The following is a 22,404-nucleotide window of genomic DNA, read 5'->3' on the forward strand; positions in this document are numbered from 1 at the left end:
GCGGCTGCTCACTTCACCTCTACCCCATGTGAGTGAACATCTTTGCTGAAACAATGCAACCCTGTCCTCAAAATATCTCCCCACATAAAATTCCAAGGAAGATAAGTCCGCGTGCAAAACGTTACAAAACTTAAGTAAACAAAGTACTTGGATACATCCAATAATTCAAGAAACAAATTCAGCAGAGCCACAAAAATCCACAAAGTGGAAATGATCAACTGCTGGCAAAGTATCCACTGCTGTTGCTCCTGTTAAGAGACTGTATTTCATAAAAAGCTAGACACGCCCCTCTGTGGCCTCACACTTGCCTTCTCCGGTATGTCTGCCCCAGAAATGCCCTTGCACGGTCTTCTCCAAGAGACATATACGGGGCAAGAATATTTAGGCAGTGATTGTAGAAATAGAAAACACCTGAAAGCCATCCAAGCACACCTCTATCAAGGAAAAAAGCTGCCCTAGTCACATTGTGGAATATGATACAGCAGTGAAAATGAACGGCACTTAGAAGCATCAACAATGAAAAATTACAGTGAACAAAGGAAATTACTGAAAAATTCACTGCTATTCCATATACAGTTCACAAACCATAGTATATGATATTGCTTAATAATATACACAGAAATGATAAACCTTACGAAAAGCAAGACAAACATTAACACATTAGTCCTATGTCTGGGTGAAGAAGGGAGACCCAGGTTATCAAGGAAGGGCATATTGTAGCCTTTCAAGACACTCGATGCTAACGGATGATGACATCAGAGCAATTATTAATCTATCGGATTATACATTCAGTTTTTGTTTGTTTGTTTTTGAGGTGGAGTTTTGCTCATGTAGCCCAGGCTAGAGTGTAATGGCACGATCTCGACTCACTGCAACTTCTGTCTCCTGGGTTCAAACAACTCTCCCACCTCAGCCTCCCGAGTAGCTGCGATCACAGGTGCCTGCCATGATGCTCAGCTAACTTTTTGTATTTTTTTAGTAGAGACGGGTTTCACCAGGTTGGCCAGGCTGGTCTTGAACACCTGACCTCAAAAGATCCGCCCACTTCAGCCTCTGAAAGTGCTGGGATTACAGGCCTGAGCCACCGTGCCCACCCAAATTTTATAGACTCCTTTGTGTCATATATTTCATAATTAAACATAAAAAATAAAATATTTACTGTAGTGTGTATATGAAAGAGCAATAAAAAATGCTGCAAACTTTTAAACATCAAACTTGTTGTATAGCTAATAGTGACCCCCGTATTAAGCTGTGGTAAGTTCCAAGTTGTATTTTACTGTAATTTTCTAAAAACTAGGTGAACAGATGAAAAACAGAGTTCAGTTTTAAAACAAGATATTAAGATAATGTTACTGGTCGAAGGTGTCCAGGTTCTTGGTGTCTTGAACCAAGACTTGGACACAATGCAAAAATGGAGCAAGGAAAGACTGAAGCAGCAAATTAGAGATTTAGAGAAAATGAAAGCACACTCCACAGGGGTGGGAGCACCTGAGCACAGGGAGCCCGTTACTGAAGTTTCTGGGGTTTAGATCCCCTCTAGAGGTTTCCATTGGTTACTTGATGTGTACCCTATGTAAATGAAGAGGATGAAGTAAAATTACAAAGTCATGTACTCAGTGTATGCCCTGTGTAAATGGAGAGGATATTTCCTGTCATAGCCCAAAAGTTTCCATTTGATTAATTCTCCGAAGTCAGGGTGAATCGGACTTTTGTTCCTGCCTCCAGACCCTTTTCTCCTGCCTCCGTGGAATGGAGGGCAGACATGGAAAAGTGTTTTGTCCAAATGACATGTCCCAGGGCACACTGGCAGCTGAGGACAAGAGGGAACCAGGTGGTGCCACTGAGGAATGCTCACCCGCATCTCCACACCGCACAGAACAAAGTGAGTGTCCTTGTCCTGAATCCTCTAAAGTGAATATCTCGTCTCAGGGCTTTCATGAAACCCTTTTTTGGAGAGGCTCCTTCTCTCTCCTGCAGCCACAAAGCAGCAGGGATAGCCCCTTTCACGCTGAAATTCTTCTTAAAAAAACAAAGAGAATAAAATAATAGAATTATTGTAATGAATAATAAAATAATGAAAATGAAACTTTTTTTTACAGAAGCAGATCTGGAATTTCATGGATTGGTGGCATTAAAAGCAGAAAATGGGCCTATAAGCCTGGTGGGGTGGCTCACGTCTGTAATCCCAGCACTTTGGAAGGTCGAGGCGGGCAGATCACGGGGTCAGGAGATCAAGACCATCCTGGCTAACATGGTGAAACCCCGTCTCTACTAAAAATACAAAAAATTAGCCAGGCATGGTGGCGGGTGCCTGTAGTCCCAGCTACTCAGGAGGCTGAGGCAGGAGAATGGCGTGAACCCGGGAGGTGTAGCTTGTAGTGAGCAGAGATCGCATCACTGCACTCCAGTCTGGGCAACAGAGCAAGACTCTGTCTAAAAAGAAAAGAAAAGAAAAGAAAAGAAAAGAAAAGAAAAGAAAAGAAAAGAAAGGAAAAGAAAAGAGAATGGACCGATAGAGCTCAATTTAATGGCAAAAAATTAAGGAAAGAATAAAAAGACTCTGCTAATAATGGTGACATGAGTTGCTTATATTGTCATTTTCTCTGGGACCTAATATTGGGAGAAGGTGGCCTGCCACCAGACTCCAGGTGATTTTCATGCTGTTACCCCAAATCACTGCAGCCTCTTCTCTGCTGGTCCCTTGATGCTGCTGCCGTGCCGGGCGTCCTGTGTGCCAGGAGGCACCTCGGCAGCTTCCAGTGGGATAGGCCTGCAGCATTCTGAGCCTGAATGCCGTGATCTCTAGGAAGTTAGGAGACACAAGCAGGAAGGGTTCAGGGATGGAGCGGCCACTTCTCAGAGATCAGTCTCAGGCCCGAGCTGGGAAGAATCCCCTTTCAGGGCAATGGCTCCAGGCTGAGGTCAACGCTGTTTCTGTGCATTATGATGACTGACCTGCATCCACAGGGAAGCGTATCTGGGCGATGTTGGGAACACCTTGAAATGGGCACTGGTGGATTTCAATTCCAGCCTTCCAGAAGCCACTCCAAATGGAAATTGAGCTAAGGGATGTAGCTGGAGGAAGTTAACAACTTTGGGTCCCGAACAACAATTTTCACACACAATATAGTGTGCAGGGAAAATAAAGCCTCAGCACCCCAATTCACAGCCAAAAAGGAAGAAAACAATAAGCTGGAAGCTGAATCATATGAGAAACTGCCTTTCCTTTTGTTCATAAGCAGATAGCTACAGATAAAGGGTTACGTATCTCCACAGGAAGCTGTTCTATGTTCACCTTATCTTATGTAAAGGACTGATTTACTGCATGTGAGATGAAGACGTAACTGACCATTCCCCACCTGCTCTCTTTCTCTTGCAACCTGAGGACAACCACAGACTCCCTCTTTCCCCTCCAGCCGACCCTTTTCCTCCAGCTCACCCTTCCCTTCCAGCCCACCCTTCCCCTCCAGCCCACCCTTCCCTCCAGCCCACCCTTCCTTCCAGCCCACCCTTCCCCTCCAGCCCAAGCTTCCCCTCCAGCCCACCCTTCCCTCCAGCCCACCCTTCCCTCCAGCCCACCCTTCCCCTCCAGCCCACCCTTCCCCTTTAACTACTGAAACCCTCAAAATCGTCTTGGGAGGAAGGCACAGACCACAGACTGTTTCTGTGATTCCGTGTTTTTTTCTCCCAAGCACGTCCTTAACCTTGGCAGAATTAACTTTTAAATGGATTGAGATCGGTCTCAGGTACCTTTTGGTTTACAATCGCATGCCTCAGGCATCGCTCAGCTCTCTGCTCTTTGTCCTCTTTTACCAAAGGAGGAGGGTGGATTCCATGACCCTAAAACCCCTTCAGCTCTCCATAGGTTTCTGGGGGGACACAATTACCTAAGAGATTAGAGAGAGCGTCATAAAATATGAGTAGACGGTGTGTGACAGTTAGGGGTTAAGTTTGGCTGCATAAAACAGAAGACTCAAGCTGACAGAGGCTCACACCTATAAAGGTCTGTCTTTTCACATGAACGGAATCTGAAAGCAGGCAATCCTCCCCTGTGCACTGGATCTGTGATCTTATCAGAGAGCCCAGCTTCTCCTATCATTCCCTCAGGCACTTTGACTGAAGGTGGTTGTATCTTCTAGATCACCTCATACCCCAAGATAGCAGCTTTTTTCCTGCAATCACAGCTGCATTCAAAGCAGCAGGAAAAAGAAAAAATAAGAAAGAGCCATACCCAGTAGTTTGGCTCCTTTTAAGGAGTCCGTTTGGACGTTCTACACAGCAATTCTACTTATATCACATGGGCCAGAATGGACCCACATGGCCGCATGGGTGCACAAAGACAGCTGGGGAATGAAGCATTTAGTGCAGAGCCTTGGTCACAAGAGGAGGAGGAAACGGATACTGAAGCAACTGTTTCTGTCACATGGCGTGTTAGTTGAGCTTGGAAGGATGAGTGGGTTATTCACAGACAGGTTTGGAGAGAGACACAAGCAAGGATCGTGTGTGGAAGAAGCACGCCGGGAATTCGCACGATAAAAAGAGTCTTCCCCTCACTGCAGATTCTTCTCGTTAAAAACTCAAGGTCTTCTGAATTATTTCCATGTTCTTTCTTCCTGAATTTAGAAGATTTACAGCTCAATTATATGTAATGCTAAGATGTCGTCTTCTTGGGGATTGTTTAAAAACAAGTCTGTTTGGGTTTGGAAAGAGAAACCTAAGACCCACGTAGAGGGGGACGGAGTTTCAAGGTTCCTGGAACACAATGCTGGAAGGAATTCAGGCAAAATATTCCATGGTCTTCTGACTGCTCTCTGGTGCCTGTTGTGAAGTCTAAAAGTTGTGATGCTCCCCGGGAATGGCTATGTTCTGAAAGCTTTTCGAGGAAAGTGTCTTGAGCTGGGCTACATTGTTAGCTCTCTGGTTCACAGAAAGACCCTTCTCGAAGTCCAGAGGGCACTTAGATAAGACAGACTACATGGCACTCAAGGTTTCCTCCGTGGTTTTCTTCCAGACATCTCTGAGGCATCAGAAGCAAGGGTCAACAGCTGAGTGTAATAGAAATTTTAAAATGAATCAAATATTTGGATGGAAGGAGAAACCTTCAAAATTATGCCTATTATTTAGCATTGTATCTTCCACAAAGCAAAACAAAGCAATAAACTTCTTACTGCAACTGTGAGGGAAGAGGATCCTAAAACATTTTGTCTTAGCCTGTTTTCTGCTTCTCTTAGCAGAGTGTCTGAGACTGGGTAATTTACAAAAACAAAGATTCATTTTTCACAGTCCTGGAAGTGGGAAGCCCAAGGTTAAGGGGTGGCGGGCATCTGGCAAGGATCTTTGTGCTGTGTCAGCCCACAGGAAGGTGGAAGGGCAAGAGAGCATGAAGGAGTAAGAGCGGTCAAACTCACTTTTGTAACAGACCAATTCTTGTGATAAGGAACCCACTCCCCCAATAACAACATTAGTCCACTCACGAGGGCGAAACCCTCATGACCTGATCACCCCTTAAAGATCCCTCCCCTCGGCACTACTACATGAGAGATGCAGTTTCCAACACTTGAAATTTGGGGGACACTTTCAAACCATAGTAAGAAACAAATGGCAAAAATAAATTACTTATACAATGTATATCACTAAAAATAAGGTATGCACAAAACATCCTTTATAGTCTATATTCACTATGATATGTTGTGCTCTATCTTGATGTTAATTCATGCAAAGAAATAAAAAACAGAAAGATTTTCGAGAGAGGTATTAAGAAACAGCACCATAACCTTTAGCAAAACTGAGAAAGAGGTGGAAGTAATTGTTTTAAAAACCTTTTTTATTTGCCGGTGGTTTGGAAGTCAGTGGTGACATTTCAAGGAGGAGTTGTCATTGGGAAGGCAGATTTCAGGAGGCATGAGGAAGATGGGGAAGGAAGGAGGACAGGTGACATAGAAAGATTCTTGGTGGTGACTGAAAGTGCAGGAATAGGATATTGACTTCAGGGAGAAGCAATTCAACGAATGTTGTGCTTTTGCTTCTCTCTTTCTGTTCCTCTCCCCATCTCTCTTTCCATCTCTCTCTGCCTCTCACTTTGTCTGTCTCTGTTTCTCCCTGTGTGTGTCTCTCTCCTGGTTGCACTGTCTCTCTCTGTATCCTTTTAAGACTCTGTGTATGTCTCTGTTTCTCTCTTCCCCTCATCTCTTTCTCCATGTTTCTATGTCTCTCTGTGTCTCTGCTTCTCTGACTTTTTCTATCTCTCTCTCGGTTTCTCTCACTCTCCCTGTTTCTTTCTTTCCTTTCTTTCTTTCTTTCTTTCTTTCTTTCTTTCTTTCTTTCTTTCTTTCTTTCTTTCTTTCTTTCTTTCTTTCTTTCTCTCTCTCTCTCTCTCTGTGTGTATGTGTGTGTGTGTGTGTGTGTGTGTGACTCACTCTCTTGGTTTCGCACACTCACTCTGCACCTCGCAGCTTTCTTTGGTGAGGCGCGCCCGTGATCTGGCTCCCAACAGCCACTCCGCCTCGCCCCTTGGCTATTGGGAGGCACAGAGGACTCACAGCCTGTTTCTGCTATTGTGAGTAAAATCATCTCTCCATCTGGAAATTATGCCCTCTTTCACAGATGGGTGTATACCCCCAATGTGTCCACCCTCAGAGGGTGTATCGGGAGTCATATCATCCTCTTCCTCCCTGAATATTAAAAACACTATCCCAGGAGAGTTCCTACTCCCTGCAATAATGGGTATCATATCATACCCTCCCACAAGGAAATTCATAGTACTATCACTGGGGGCGCGTCCACCTTCTGTGACATTGAAAGTAATATCATCTTCTCCCCAGTGGATATCAGGAACAAGTCTATTAATTATTAATATTAATAAATGTAATAACAATTATTAGTAATTATCGATATTAATGATCACAGTAAACTTCATAAAAATTAATACTGGTTTAAAACATTAATGATTTGTCATAATAATTAATAGTAATATCACTATTAATAATAAAATAATGATAACAGCAATTAATCTTCCTTGAGTCAATACAAAGTGATGCTGGTAATAAAATAAACATTAGTGTTAGGGACTAATAATATTGTTCAATGACATTAATATAAATAATTAATTTCAAGCATGCATAATCATGTATTTAAAAGAATTATACATAATTAATAATGGTATCCAATTAATTATTAGTATCATTGATAATTATTGAAATCGATCATTGATGTTTAATAACCATATTATTACTCCTAATACCACACGGAGTGTACACCTACCTGTGATATTGTTCCTGATATCCAGGGACGGAGAGCAAGATTTTAGTTTTAATATCGCAGTAGGTGTACACTCACCCCGTGACACTGATCCTAATATCCAGGGGTGTACAGTATGACATGACTCCCAACATAACAATGAATGGACAGCCACACAGTAATATTGCACCTAATATTCCCGGAAGAAGTCTAGGCTATTTCAACCAATATCGCAGGAAGTGTACAACTCTTCTGTGATATTGTTCCTAGTACCCGGAGGGAAAGAGGATGATAATAATTCACAGGCTGTGTTCACACACCCAGGGATATTGTTATTAATATCGGGGAAGGGAGAGGGTGATATTACACTCCGTACAGCAGGAGGGGTACACCCAGCCTGGGATATTGTTCCTAATATCCATAGAGCGGGATGTTGATATTACTCCCAACATGACAGAGGGTGTACATCCACCCTGGAACATTCTACTTAATATTCCAAGGCCGACAGCTCCATCTTACTCCCAGTATGGCAGACACAGTAGTACAACCTATGATATTCTTCCAGATATCAGGAAGGGGAGAGAATGCTAACAATCCCCTAATGGTAACAGGTGAACATAAATTCTGTGATATCTGCAAGGCAACCCTAGTGATCTCAAAACCAACAGCTGCCACCCATTGCCCCTGGCTGCTGGGGGCCCCATCGCCGAGGGGGGGGGTGGGCCACGCCCCCCGAACGGCCTCCCAGCAACCGCCCCCACCCGATCCCCCAGCTGCTGGGGGCCCCATCGCCGGGGCGTTGGCCACCCCCTGCGATCGGCCTCCCAGCAGCTGCCCCCACCCGCCCCCCCGGCTGCTGCAGGCCATAGTGCCCTCACATCCTGTTTCTGATATTGTGAGTTATGAGTTATAGCATCCCCTCTGCAAATTATGATCTCTTTCACAGACAGGTGTAGACTCTCAATGTGTCCACCCTCACCAGGTGTATCGGGTGTCATATCAACCTCTTCCTCCCTGAATATTCAGAACGCTATCCCGGGAGAGTTCCTGCTCCCTGAGATGTTGGGTATCATATCATCCCCTCCCACACGGAAATTCGTAGTACTATCACAGGGGGCGTGTACACCTTCTGTGATATTGAAAGTAATATCATCTTCTAACCGGTGGATATCAGGAACAAGTCTATTAATTATTAATATTAATAAATGTTATAAAAATTATTAGTAGTTATCAATATTAATGATCACAGGAAACTTAGTAAAAATTAATACTGGTTTAATATATTAAGGATTTGTCATAATAATTAATAATGATATGACTATTAATAATTAAATAATGATATCAGCAACTAATGTTCCTTAAATCAATACACAGTGATGCTGGTAATGAAATAATAATTAGTATTAGGGACTAATAATATTGTTCAATGACATTAATATTAATAATTTCTGGCGTGCATAATCATGTGTTTGAAAGAATTATCCATAATTAATAATTGTATCCAATTAATAATTAGTATCATTGATAATTATTAAAATCGATCATTGATGACTAATAAACATATTATTACTCCTAATACCACAGAGAGTGTACACCTACCTGTGATATGGTTCCTGATATCCAGAGACGGAGGGCAAGACTTTAGTTTTAATATCACAGTAGGTGTCCAATCACCTCGTGACACTTATCCTAATATCCAGGGGTGTAGAGTATGACATGACTCCCAACATAGCAATGAATGGACAGCCACCCGGTAATATTACTTCTAATATTCCCGGAAAAAGTCTAGACTAATCCTCCCAGTATCGCAGGAAGTGTACAGATCTTCTGTGATATTGTTTCCAGTACCTGGACAGGTGGAGGATGATTATAATTAACAGGCTGTGTTCACCACCCCGGCGATATTATTATTAATATCGTGGAAGGGAGAGGGTGTTATTACAGTCCGTATAGCAGGAGGGGAACACCCATACTGGAATATTGTTCCTAATATTCAGGGAGGGGAGAGGTTGATATAACTCCCAACATGGCAGAGGGTGTACATCCACCCTGGAACATTCTAATTAATATTCCAAGGCCGACAGCTCCATCTTACTCCCAGTATGGCAGAAACAGTAGTACAACCTGTGATATACTTCCAGATATCAGGAAGGGGAGAGGATGCTAACAATCCCCTAACGGTAACAGGTGAGCATAAATTCTGTGATATCTGCAAGGCAACCCTAGTGATCTCAAAACCAACAGCTGTCACCCATTGCCCCCAGCTGCTGGGGGCCCTATCGCCGGGTGGTGGGACACGGCCCCCGATCGGACCCCCAGCAGCCGCCCCCACCCGACCCCTTGGCGGCTGGGGGACCCATCGGCGGGGGGTGGGACACCCCCCGCGATCAGACCCCCAGCAGCCGCGCCCACCCGACCCCTCGGCGGCTGGGGGACCCATCGGAGGGGGGTGGGACACGCCCCCCGATCGGACCCCCAGCCGCCGCCCCCACCCGACCCCTCGGCGGCTGGGGGACCCATCGGCGGGGGGTGGGACACCCCCCACGATCGGACCCCCAGCCGCCGCCCCCACCCGACCCCAGGGGACCCGTCCATGAAAGTGATCATGATTTTCAGAGGGGGAAATGATTTTACTGACAATATTGGACACAGGCTGTGTGTCCACCACAGCACCCCCAGCAGCCCGGGGGTGAAGCGGGGCGGCTGCTGGGATGCCAGTCGCGGGGGGGTGCCTCACCCCCAGTCCACAGGGCTGCCAACAGCCGGGGGGGTGAGGGGGAATGACTGCTGTGATGCCGGTCGCTGGGGTACCTCTCCCCCGGCGATGGGGCTTCCAGCATTCGTGGTGTGGTATCAGGCAGCTTCTGTGGGGTGTATCGCGAGGGGTTCCTCATTCCCCGGCTTGAGGCTCTGAGCAGCCGGGGTGCAGGTTGTGACGGCGCTTCGGGGGTCAATCGGGATGCCTGCCTCACCCACCTTCGATGGGTCTCCGAGTAGCCAGGGGACGAGGAGGGGTGGCTGCTGGGGAGCAGATCGGGGTCGTATCTCATCCCCCATCGATGGGGTTCCCAGCAGCCAGGGGCGGCGGGGCAGCTTCTCCGGGGCGATGGGGGCGCGTGCCTCACCCCCCAGCGATAGGTCTCCCACCTGCAGGTGGTGAGGGGAGTCTTCTGCTGGGGGGTCTATCGCGGCTGGTGCCTCACCCCCTCGGCGATGGGGCTCCCAGCAGCCACAGGTCGAGGGGAGGTGACTGTTGTATGGCAGATGGTGGGGGGAGCCTCACAGATATCACAGAGTTTATGTTCACCTCCTGCCGTATGGGGATTAATACCATCATCACCCCTTTCGGATATCAGGAAGAGTATCACATAGGGTTGTACTGTGTCTGCTATACTGGGAGTAATAGCAACCTCTGGGCAATGAAATATAAAGAAGAATGTCCCAGGGTGGATATACACCCTCTGCCATTTTGGGAGTAACATCAGCCTGTCCCCTCCATGAATATTAGGAACAATATCCCAGGCTCTGTGTACCCCTCCTGCTGGACAGAGTGTAATATCACCCTCTCCCTTCCAGAATATTAATAACAATATCACAGGGCGAGTGAACACAGCCTTCGAATTATTATCATCCTCTCCCCCTCCAGGTACTAGGAACAATGTCACAGAAGAGCTGTACACTCCCTGCGATATTGGGAGTAAGAGCATAGGCTTCTTCCAGGAATATTCGAAGCGATATTACCCGGTGGCTGTCCATTCACTGCTATATTGGGAGTCATGTCATACTCTACCCCCCTGGATATTAGGATCAGTGTCATGGGCTGAGTGTACACCTACTGCGATAATAAAACTATAGCCTTACTCTCCGTCCCTGGATATTAGGAACAATATCACACGTAGGTGTACACTCCCTGTGGTATTAGGAGTAATAATGTGATTGTTAAACATCAATGATCGATTTTCACAATTGTCAATAATACCAATAATTAATTGGACGCCGTTATTAATTATGGATAATTATTTTAAATACATGATTTTGCACGCTTAAAATTAATTATTAATATTAATATCATTTAACAATTTTATTAGACCCTAATACTAATTCTTTTATTACCAGCATCACTTTATATTGATTTAAGAAACAGTAATTGCTGATATCATTATTATGTTATTAATAGTGATATTACTATGAATTATTATTACAAATTGTTAAAATTTTAAACCAGTATAAATTTTTACTCTCTTTATTGTGATCATTAATATTGATAATTACTATTAATTTTTATTTTATTTGTTGATATTAATAATTAATAGACTAGTTCCTGATATCCACCGGGGAGAGGATGACATTACTTTCAATATCACAGAAAGTGTATATGCCCCCAGGGATATTGCTTGGAATTTCCACGTATGAAAGGAGGATATGACACCCAATATCGCAGAGAGTAGAAACTCTCCTGGGATACTGTTCTTAATATTCAGGGAGTAAGAGAATGATATGACTCCCAATACAGACGTGTCTACACCCTCTAAGGGTGTACACACCGGGTCGTACACCCGTCTGTGAAAGAGTTCATAATTTCCAGAAGGGCAGATGATACTACTCACAATATCAGAAACAGGCTGTGAGTCCACCATGGCTCCCAATAGCCAGGGGGCGAGGGGTGTGGCTGTTGGGAGGCAGATAGCGTGGGGTGCCTCACTCCCCAGCGATGTGGCTCTCGATGGCCAGGGAGGGAGGAGGTGGTGGCTGTTGGGAGCCAGTTTGGGGGGCATGCCTCACCACCTGGCAATGCGGCTCCCAATAGCCAGGGGGCGAGGGGTGTTGGCTTTTCAGAGCCAGATCGGGGGGCGTGCCTCAGCCCCGGTGATGTGACTCCTGACAGCCATGGTGCGTGGGGGGGTGTGGCTTATGGGCCAGATCGCAGGGGGTGCCTTATGCCCCTGTGATGTGTCTCCTGACGGCCAGGGGGTGGGGGTCGTGGCTGTCGGGAGCCAGATCATGGGGGCGCCTCACAGATATCACAGAGTTTGTGTTCACCTCCTGCCATATGGGGATTAATACCATCTTCTCCCCTTCTGGATATCAGGAAAAGTATCACACGTGGTTCTACTGTGTCTGCGATACTGGAAGTAATATCAACCTCTCAGCTTTGGAATATTAAGAAGAATGTCCCAGGGTGGATGTACACCCCCTGCCATATTGGGAGTAATATCAGCCTCTCCCCTCCATGGATATTAGGAACAATATCCCAGGCTGGGTGTACGCCTCCTGCTGTACGGAGTGTAATATCACCCTCTCCCTTCCGGGATAGTAATAACAATATCACAGGGCGAGTGAACACAGTCTGCGAATTATTATCATCCTCCTCCCCTCCGGATACCAGGAACAATATCACAGAAGAGCTATACCCTCCCTGTGATATTGGGAGTAATAGTATAAGCTTCTTCCAGGAATATTAGGAGCAATATTACCACGTGGCTGTCATTCATTGCTATGTTGGGAGTCATGTCATACTCTACGCTGCTGGATATTAAGATCAGTGTCATGGGGTAAGTGTACACCTACTGCGATATTAAAACTAAAATCATGCTCTCCGTCCCTGGATATTAGGAACAATATCACAGATAGGTGTACACTCCCTATGGTATTAGGAGTAATAATATGATTGTTAAACATCAATCATCAATTTTAATAATTATCAATGATACTAATAATTACTAGGATACCATTATTGATTATAGATAATTATTTTAAATACATGATTATGCATGCTTACAATTAATTATTAGTACTAATGTCATTAAACCATATTATTAGTTCCTAATGCTGATTATTTTATTACCAGCATCACTTTGTATTGATTTAAGTAACATTAATTGCTGATATTAATTTATTATTAATGGTAATATTACCATTATTATTACAAATGGTTAACATTTTAAACCAGTATTAACTTTTACTAAGTTTATTGTGATCATTAATATCGATAATTACTATAAATTTTGTTATATTTGTTAATACTAATAATTAATAGGCTTTTTCCTGATATCCACCGGAAATAGGATGATATTACTTTCAATATCACAGAAGGTATACACACCCCAAGTGATATCGCTTCGAATTTCCGCGTCGGAGAGGAGGCTATGACACCCAGTATCGCAGGGAGTAGAAAATTCCTGGGATACTGATCGTAATATTCAGGGAGGAAGAGGATGATATGACTCCCAATACAGCCTCCCAATACACCCTCTGAGGGTGTACACACTGAGGGTGTACACCCGTCTGTGAAAGAGTTCATAATTTCCAGAGGGAGAGATGATATTACTCCCAATATCGGAAACAGGCTGTGAGTCCACCGTGGCTCCCAATAGCCAGGGGGCGAGGGGGAGTGGCTGTTGGGAGCCAGACGACGGGGCGCCCCTCACCAAAGAGAGCTGCGAGATGGAGAGTGAGAGTGAGAAACCAAGAGAGTGAGTCTCACACACACACACACATGCAGAGAGAGAGAGAGACAGACAGAGAGAGAGAGAGAGAGAGACAGACAGACAGACAGACAGACAGACAGACAGAAAGAAAGAAAGAAAGAAAGAAAGAAAGAAAGAAAGAAAGAAAGAAAGAGAGAAAGAAACAGGGAAACTGAGAGAGACAGAGACAGAGACAGAAAAAGTCAGAGAAGCAGAGACACAGAGAGTCATAGAAAGATGGAGAAAGAGACGAGGGGAAGAGAGAAACAGAGACATACACAGAGTCTTAAAAGGAGACAGAGAGAGACAGAGCAACCAGGAGAGAGACACACACAGGGAGAAACAGAGACAGACAAAGTGAGAGGCAGAGAGAGATGGAAAGAAAGATGGGGAGAGGAACAGAAAGAGAGAAGCAAAAGCACAACATTCGTTGAATTGCTTCTCCCTGAAGTCAACATTCTATTCCTGCACTTTCAGTCACCACCAAGAATCTTTCTGTCACCTGTCCTCCTTCCTTCCCCATCTTCCTCATGCCCTCTTACTAAAGCCTCCTGAAATCTGCCTTCCCAATGACAACTCCTCCTTGAAATGTCACCACTGACTTCCAAACCACCGGCAAATAAAAAAGATTTTTAAAACAATTACTTCCACCTCTTTCTCAATTTTGCTAAAGGTTATGGTGCTGTTTCTTAATACCTCTCTCGAAAATCTTTCTCTCTGTTTTTTATTTCTTCGCATGAATTAACATCAAAATAGAGCACAACATATCATAGTGAATATAGACTATAAATGATGTTTTTGTATACCTTATTTTTAGTGATAAACACTGTATAAGTAATTTATTTTTGCCATTTGTTTCTTACTATGGTTTGAGGGTGTCCCCCAAATTTCAAGTGTTGGAAACTGAATCCCCCATGTAGTAGTGCTGAGGGAAGGGATCTTTAAGGGGTGATCAGGTCATGAGGGTTTCGCCCTCGTGAGTGGACTAATGTTGTTATTGGGGGAGTGGGTTCCTTATCACAAGAGTTGATCTGTTACAAAAGTGAGTTTGACCCCTCTTACTCCTTCATACTCTCTTGCCCTTCCACCTTCCTGTGGGCTGACACAGCACAAAGATCCTTGCCAGATGCCCACCACCCCTTAACCTTGTACTTCCCACTTCCAGGACTGTGAGAAGTGAATCTCTGTTTTTGTAAATTACCCAATCTCAGACACTCTGCTAAGAGAAGCAGAAAACAGGCTAAGACAAAATGTTTTAGGATCTTCTTCCCTCACAGTTGCAGTGAGAAGTTTATAGCTTTGTTTTGTTTTGTGGAAGATAAAATGCTAAATAGTAGGCATAATTTTGAAGGTTTCTCCTTCCATCCAAATATTTGATTCATTTTAAAATTTCTATTACACTCAGCTGTTGACCCTTGCTTCTGATGCCTCAGAGATGTCTGGAAGAAAACCACGGAGGAAACCTTGAGTGCCATGTAGTCTGTCTTATCTAAGTGCTCTCTGGACTTCGAGAAGGCTCTTTCTGTGAACCAGAGAGCTAACAATGTAGCCCAGCTCAAGACACTTTCCTCGAAAAGCTTTCAGAACATAGCCATTCCCGGGGAGCATCACAACTTTTAGACTTCACAACAGGCACCAGAGAGCAGTCAGAAGACCATGGAATATTTTGCCTGAATTCCTTCCAGCATTGTGTTCCAGGAACCTTGAAACTCCGTCCCCCTCTACGTGGGTCTTAGGTTTCTCTTTCCAAACCCAAACAGACTTGTTTTTAAACAATCCCCAAGAAGACGATATCTTACCATTACATATAATTGAGTTGTAAATCTTCTAAATTCAGAAAGAAAGAATATGGAAATTATTCAGAAGACCTTGAGTTTTTAACGAGAAGAATCTGCAGTGAGGGGGAGACTTTTTTTATCCTGCGAATTCCCGGCGTGCTTCTTCCACACACGATCCTTGCTTGTGTCTCTCTCCAAACCTGTCTGTGAATAACCCACTCATCCTTCCAAGCTCAACTAACACGCTATGTGACAGAAACAGTTGCTTCAACATCCATTTCCTCCTCCTCTTGTGACCAAGGCTCTGCACTAAATGCTTCATTCCCCAGCTATCTTTGTGCACCCATGCGGCCATGTGGGTCCATTCTGGCTCATGTGATATAAGTAGAATTGTAGAGCAGGACGTCCAAACGGACTCCTTAAAAGGAGCCAAACTACTGAGTATGGCTCTTTTTTAGATTTTCTTTTTCCTACTGCTTTGAATGCAGCTGTGATTGCAGGAACAAAGCTGCTATCTTGGGGCATGAGGTGATCTAGAAGATACAACCACCTTCAGTCAAAGTGCTTGAGAGAATGATAGGAGAAGCTGGGATCTCTGATAAGATCACAGATCCAGTGCACAGGGGAGGATTGCCTGCTTTCAGATTCCATTCATGTGAAAAGACAGACCTTTATAGGTGTGAACCTCTGTCAGCTTGAGTCTTCTGTTTTACGCAGCCAAACTTAACCCTGTCACACACCATCTACTCATATTTCATGACGCTCTCTCTAATCTCTTAGGTAATTGTGTCCCCCCAGAAACCTATGGAGAGCTGAAGAGGTTTTAAGGTCATGGAATCCACCTTCCTCCTTTGGTAAAAGAGGACAAATGCCAGAGAGCTCTACGATGGCTGAGGCATGCGATTGTAAACCAAAAGGTACCTGAGACCGATCTCCATCCATTTAAAAGTTAATTCTGCCAAGGTTAAGGACTTGCTTTGAAGAAAAAAAAACGGAATCACAGAAACAGTCTGTGGTCTGTGCCTTCCTCCCAAGGTGACATTGAGGGCTTCAGTAATTAAAGGGGAAGGGTGGGCTGAAGAGGAAGGGTGGGCTAGAAGGAAGGGTGGGCTAGAGGGAAGCGTGGGCTAGAGGGAAAGGTCGGCTGAAGAGGAAGAGTGGGCTGGAGGGGAAGGGTGGGCTGAAGAGGAAGGGTGGGCTAGAGGGAAGGGTGGGCTGGAGGGAAGGGTGGGCTGGAGGGGAAGGGTGGGCTGGAGGAAAAGTGTGGTCTGGAAGAAAAGAGGGAGTCTGTGGTCATTCTCAGGTTGCAAGAGAAAGAGAGCAGGTGGGGAATGGTCAGTTACATCTTCATCTCACATGCAGTAAATCAGTTCTTTAAATAAGATAAGGTGAATATAGACCAGCTTCCAGCTTCCTGTGGAGTTATGTAACCCTTTATCTGTAGCTATCTGCTTTGGAACAAAAGGAAAGGCAGTTTCTTGTATAATTCAGTTTCCAGCTTAATATTTTTTTCCTTTTTGGCTGTGAATGGGGGTGAATGAGGCTTTATTTTTCCCTGTACACTATATTGTATGTGAAAACTGTTGTTCGGGACCCAAAGTTATTTACTTCCTCCAGCTACATCCCCTAGCTCAATTTCCGTTTGGAGTGGCTTCTGGAAAGCTGGAATTGAAATCCACCAGTGCCCATTTCAAGATGTTCCCAACATCGCCTGGAAAAAAGGAGCCCGGATACACTTCCCTGTGGGTGCAGGTCAGTCATCATAATGCACAGAAACAACGTTGACCTCAGCCTGGAGCCACTGTCCTGAAAGGGGATTCTTCCCAGCTCGGGCCTGAGACTGATCCCTGAGATGTGGCCGCTCCATCCCTGAACCCTTCCTCTTTGTGTCTCCTTACTTCCTAGAGATCACGGCATTCAGGCTCAGAATGCTGCAGGCCTATCCCACTGGAAGCTGCCGAGGTGCCTCCTGGCACACAGGACGCCCGGCACGGCAGCAGTATCAAGGGACCAGCAGGGAAGAGGCTTCAGTGATTTTGGGAAACAGCCTGAAAATCACCTGGAGCCTGGTGGCAGGTGGTCCCACCTTCTCCAAATATTAGGTCCCAGAGAAAATGACAATATGAGCAACTCATGTCACCATTATTAGCAGAGTCTTTTTATTCTTTCCTTAATTTTTTGCCATTAAATTGAGCTCTATAGGTCCATTTTCTTTTCTTTTCTTTTCTTTTCTTTTCTTTTCTTTTTTTAGACAGTCTTGCTCTCTTGCCCAGGCTGGAGTGCAGTGACGCGATCTCAGCTCACTACAAGCTACACCTCCCGGGTTCACGCCATTCTCCTGCCTCAGCCTCCTGAGTAGCTGGGACTACAGGCACCCGCCACCATGCCTGGCTAACTTTTTGTATTTTTAGTAGAGACGGGGTTTCACCGTGTTAGCCAGGATGGTGTCGATCTCCTGACCCCGTGATCTGCCCGCCTCGACCTCCCAAAGTGCTGGGATTACAGGCATGAGGCACCCCACCAGGCTTATAGGCCCATTTTCTGCTTTTAATGCCACCAATCCATGAAATTCCAGATCTGCTTCTGTAAAAAAAAAGTTTCATTTTCATTATTTTATTATTCATTACATTAATTCTATTATTTTATTCTCTTTGTTTTTTTAAGAAGGACTTCAGCGCGAGAGGGGCTATCCCTGCTGCCTTGTGGCTGCAGAAGGAGAGAGAAGGAGCCTCTCCAAAAAAGGGTTTCATGAAAGCCCTGAGGCGAGATACTCACTTCAGAGGGTTCAGGACAAGGACACTCACTTTGTTCTGTGCGGTGTGGAGATGCGGGTGAGCATTCCTCAGTGGTGCCAACTGGTTCTCTCTCGTCCTCAGCTGCCAGTGTGCCCTGGGGCATGTCATTTGGACAAAACACTTTTCCATGTGCTGCCATCCATTCCACGGAGGCAGGAGAAAAGGGTCTGGAGGCAGGAACATAAGTCCGATTCATCCTGACTTCGGAGAACTAATCAAATGGAAACTCTTGGGCTATGACAGGAAATATCCTCTCCATTTACACAGGGCGTACACCGAGTACGTGACTTTGTAATTTTACTTCATCCTCTTCATTTACGTAGGGTACATATCAAGTAACCAATGGAAACCTCTAGAGGGGATCTAAACCCCAGAAACTTCAGTAACGGGCTCCCTGTGCTCAGGTGCTCCCACCCTGTGGAGTGTGCTTTCATTTTCTGTAAATCTCTAATTTGCTGCTTCATTCTTTCCTTGCTCCATTTTTGCATTGTGTCCAAGTCTTGGTTCAAGACACCAAGAACCTGGACAACTTCGACCAGTAACATTATCTTAATACCTTGTTTTAAAACTGAATTCTGTTTTTCATCTGTTCACCTAGTTTTTAGAAAATTACAGTGAAATACAACTTGGAACTTACCACAGCTTAATACGAAGGTCACTATGAGCTATACAACAGGTTTGATGTTTAAAAGTTTGCAACATTTTTTATTGCTCTTTCATTTACACACTACAGTAAATATTTTATTTTTTATGTTTAATTATGAAATATATGACACAAAAGAGTCTATAAAATTTGGGTGGGGACGGTGGCTCATGCCTGTAATCCCAGCACTTTCGGAGGCTGAAGCGGGCGGATCATTTGAGGTCAGGTGTTCGAGACCAGCCTGGCCAACCTGGTGAAACCCGTCTCTACTAAAAAAAATACAAAAAGTTAGCTGAGCATCATGGCAGGCACCTGTGATCGCAGCTACTCGGGAGGCTGAGGTGGGAGAGTTGTTTGAACCCAGGAGACAGAAGTTGCAGTGAGCCGAGATCGTGCCATTACACTCTAGCCTGGGCTACATGAGCAAAACTCTACCACAAAAACAAGCAAACAAACAAAAACTGAATGCATAATCCGATAGATTAATAATTGCACTGATGTCATCATCCATTAGCATCGAGTGTCTTGAAAGGCTACAATATGCCCTTCCTTGATAACCTGGGTCTCCCTTCTTCACCCAGACATAGGACTAATGTGTTAATGTTTGTCTTGCTTTTCATAAGGTTTATCATTTCTGTGTATATTATTAAGCAATGTCATATGTTATGGTTTGTGAACTGTATATGGAATAGCAGTGTATTTTTCAGTAATTTCCTTTGTTCACTGTAATTTTTCATTGTTGATGCTTCTAAGTGCCGTTCATTTTCACTGCTGTATCATATTCCACAATGTGACTAGGGCAGCTTTTTTCCTTGATAGAGGTGTGCTTGGATGGCTTTCAGGTGTTTTCTATTTCTACAATCACTGCCTAAATATTCTTGCCCCGTATATGTCTCTTGGAGAAGACCGTGCAAGGGCATTTCTGGGGCAGACATACCGGAGAAGGCAAGTGTGAGGCCACAGAGGGGCGTGTCTAGGTTTTTATGAAATACAGTCTCTTAACAGGAGCAACAGCAGTGGATACTTTGCCAGCAGTTGATCTTTTCCACTTTGTGGATTTTTGTGGCTCTGCTGAATTTGTTTCTTGAATTATTAGATGTATCCACAGTACTTTGTTTACTTATGTTTTGTAACTTTTTGCACGTGGACTTATCTTCCTTGGAATTTTATGTGGGGAGATATTTTGAGGACAGGGTTGCATTGTTTCAGCAAAGATGTTCACTCACATGGGGTAGAGGTGAAGTGAGCAGCCGCCTGGTGCCACATCGATTTGACCCATGCTCTCAAGATCTTCCAGCATGAACTCCTGGAGGACTGCTTCTCATCAGTTCTCAGGGTCAGTGGTTTTCCCTCCACCCAGCACCAATGCACGGACAGCTGTTGTCCTTGCTGCTCCTGCTCTGAGGTGGGCTTTTATTTTAAGTCTAAGATGTCAGATTTCTGACCTAATTTTGGAGAGACATCCGGTTTTGTTTCTGATGCCCCATCCTCTGTGCAACTGTCTAAACAGAAAAAAAAATTCCACTTTGGTTTCTGCCAATTATTTATTGACTGCTGTGGATTCCATCCTTCAATGCCAGCTCAGTAATGCACTTACAAAGATGCATTTTGGTAGGTTTTACCCAACATCTCAGTTGTTTTTGTTGGGAAAGCTATTTAGTGTCCCTTACGTTGAAAGTTGGAAGTGCCTGGCAACACCATAGGTGAGAGAGCTGCTCTTACCCCTTTCCATCATCTTCATGCTGGGTCCGGGCCTTCTTTTCCTCTGTGATTAAGATGCCACAATGGGCTGGGCATGGTGGCTCATGCCTGTAATCTTAACACTTTAGGAGGCCAAGGTGGGTGAATCACCCGAGGCCAGGGGTTCAAGACCAACCTTGCCAACATGGTGAAACTCTGTCTCTACTAAAAGTACAAAAAATTAGCCCGGCATTGTGGTGCATGCCTGTAATCTCAGCTATTTGGGAGGCTGAGGCAGGAGAGTTGCTTGAACTGGGACCCGGCAGGCGGTGGTTGCAGTGAGCCGAGATCATGCCACTGCACCCCAGCGTGGGCTACAGAACGAGACTTTGTCTGAAAAAAAAAATATATATATATATATGTATATGTATATTTATATATACATTTTTGAAGTATTATCCAATGAGAGCAGGTGTTCCGGAAGACCTCGTTTAAATACAGAATCTGATTGGGGGCCCACATCACACCTGCCATTTTTTCATCTTTGCAGCTGGGCTTTTCTCCTCTTCTCTGCTGGACTCTGCTGTTTCCCACAAGGTCTTCAGAAAGTCTGCCTTGAATCCTACAACCAGGAGATGAGAAGCACAGAGTGATATCAGAAGAAGAACATAAAATGCGGTGATAGTTGTCCTCCTCCTGCAGAGTCCAGAGCAGTGCACTCCTACCGCTGGTGCCGTAGCTAAGCCTGGGGGCCAGCATGCCCGATGATAGCCTGGGAGTGCTGCAGTCAGGATCCTGACAATGGACACCCAGCCTGTGCCCTTGCAATCTACTTGAGCGTGGCCATTGTCACCTCAGAGCCCCTGAGTACAGAGCAATGCATCCTACCAGAGCTGCATGTGAGGAAGGACCACGTGAGTCCCGGGAAAGAGCTGAGGCCCTGCAGGGGGAGGTGACCAGGACCGAGAACTGACGCCTGTGTGGAGAGTCGTCTGTGAGTGTGAGTGGCACTGTGGGGTCAGTTCCCGGGTTCTGCTGCTCCCCTTCCTCAAAGATCTGGGTCCGAGCAGGGGCTGGCGTGTGTGTGGCACCTGGAACTGCAGGGCCACCACTCATGTGTGAGGCCATCATGGGGACCTGAACATGGTGTCGTCTGCAGACCCCACCCATCCATTAGCCCCAATTCCTGGCCAGCTTCTGCCAAGGTGAGAGGGTGGAATCTGGAAGGTGGGCGTAAGCTGAAGCCTGTCCCCCAGTGGCTGACATACAGGGTGACACTCTCTGTGTGGGGGAAAGAAAGAGAGATCAGACTGTTATTGTGCCTATGTAGAAAGACGAAGACATAATTAAGTCCATTTTGATCTGTACTGGGAAAAATTCTTCTGCCTTGAGATGCTGTTCATCTGTAACCCCAGCCCCAACCCTGTGCTCACCGAAGCATGTGCTGTGTTGACTCAAGGTTGAATGGATTTAGGGCTGTGCAGGATGTGCCTTAGTGAAAATGTGTTTGCACCTCCTGGGCTCCAGGCTGCCAGCTGCCTGCCCAGGGTCTGAATGTCCTACTGTGACCTGTTTCCTCACCTGGCCCAGAGGACAGATAGGGAAGGCTTGTTTTGAGGATAAAGCAGGGTAATCCCTGTAAGCCCTCATTAGCTTGCCTGTCCTCCAGGTCTTTTTGATTTCTTTTTTCTCTTCTTTGTTATGAAACTCTGGAGAATTGTCCTCCAGCCTGTCTTCAGCTGGGGAGGTAGAAACGCTGGACCTTGCCCTTGACTTCAGGGTCCCATCTGGGTGCCCCCTCCTCC

The sequence above is a fragment of the Macaca nemestrina genome (genome assembly GCF_043159975.1).
Source record: "Macaca nemestrina isolate mMacNem1 chromosome 10 unlocalized genomic scaffold, mMacNem.hap1 SUPER_10_unloc_2, whole genome shotgun sequence".
NCBI lineage: Eukaryota > Metazoa > Chordata > Mammalia > Primates > Cercopithecidae > Macaca > Macaca nemestrina.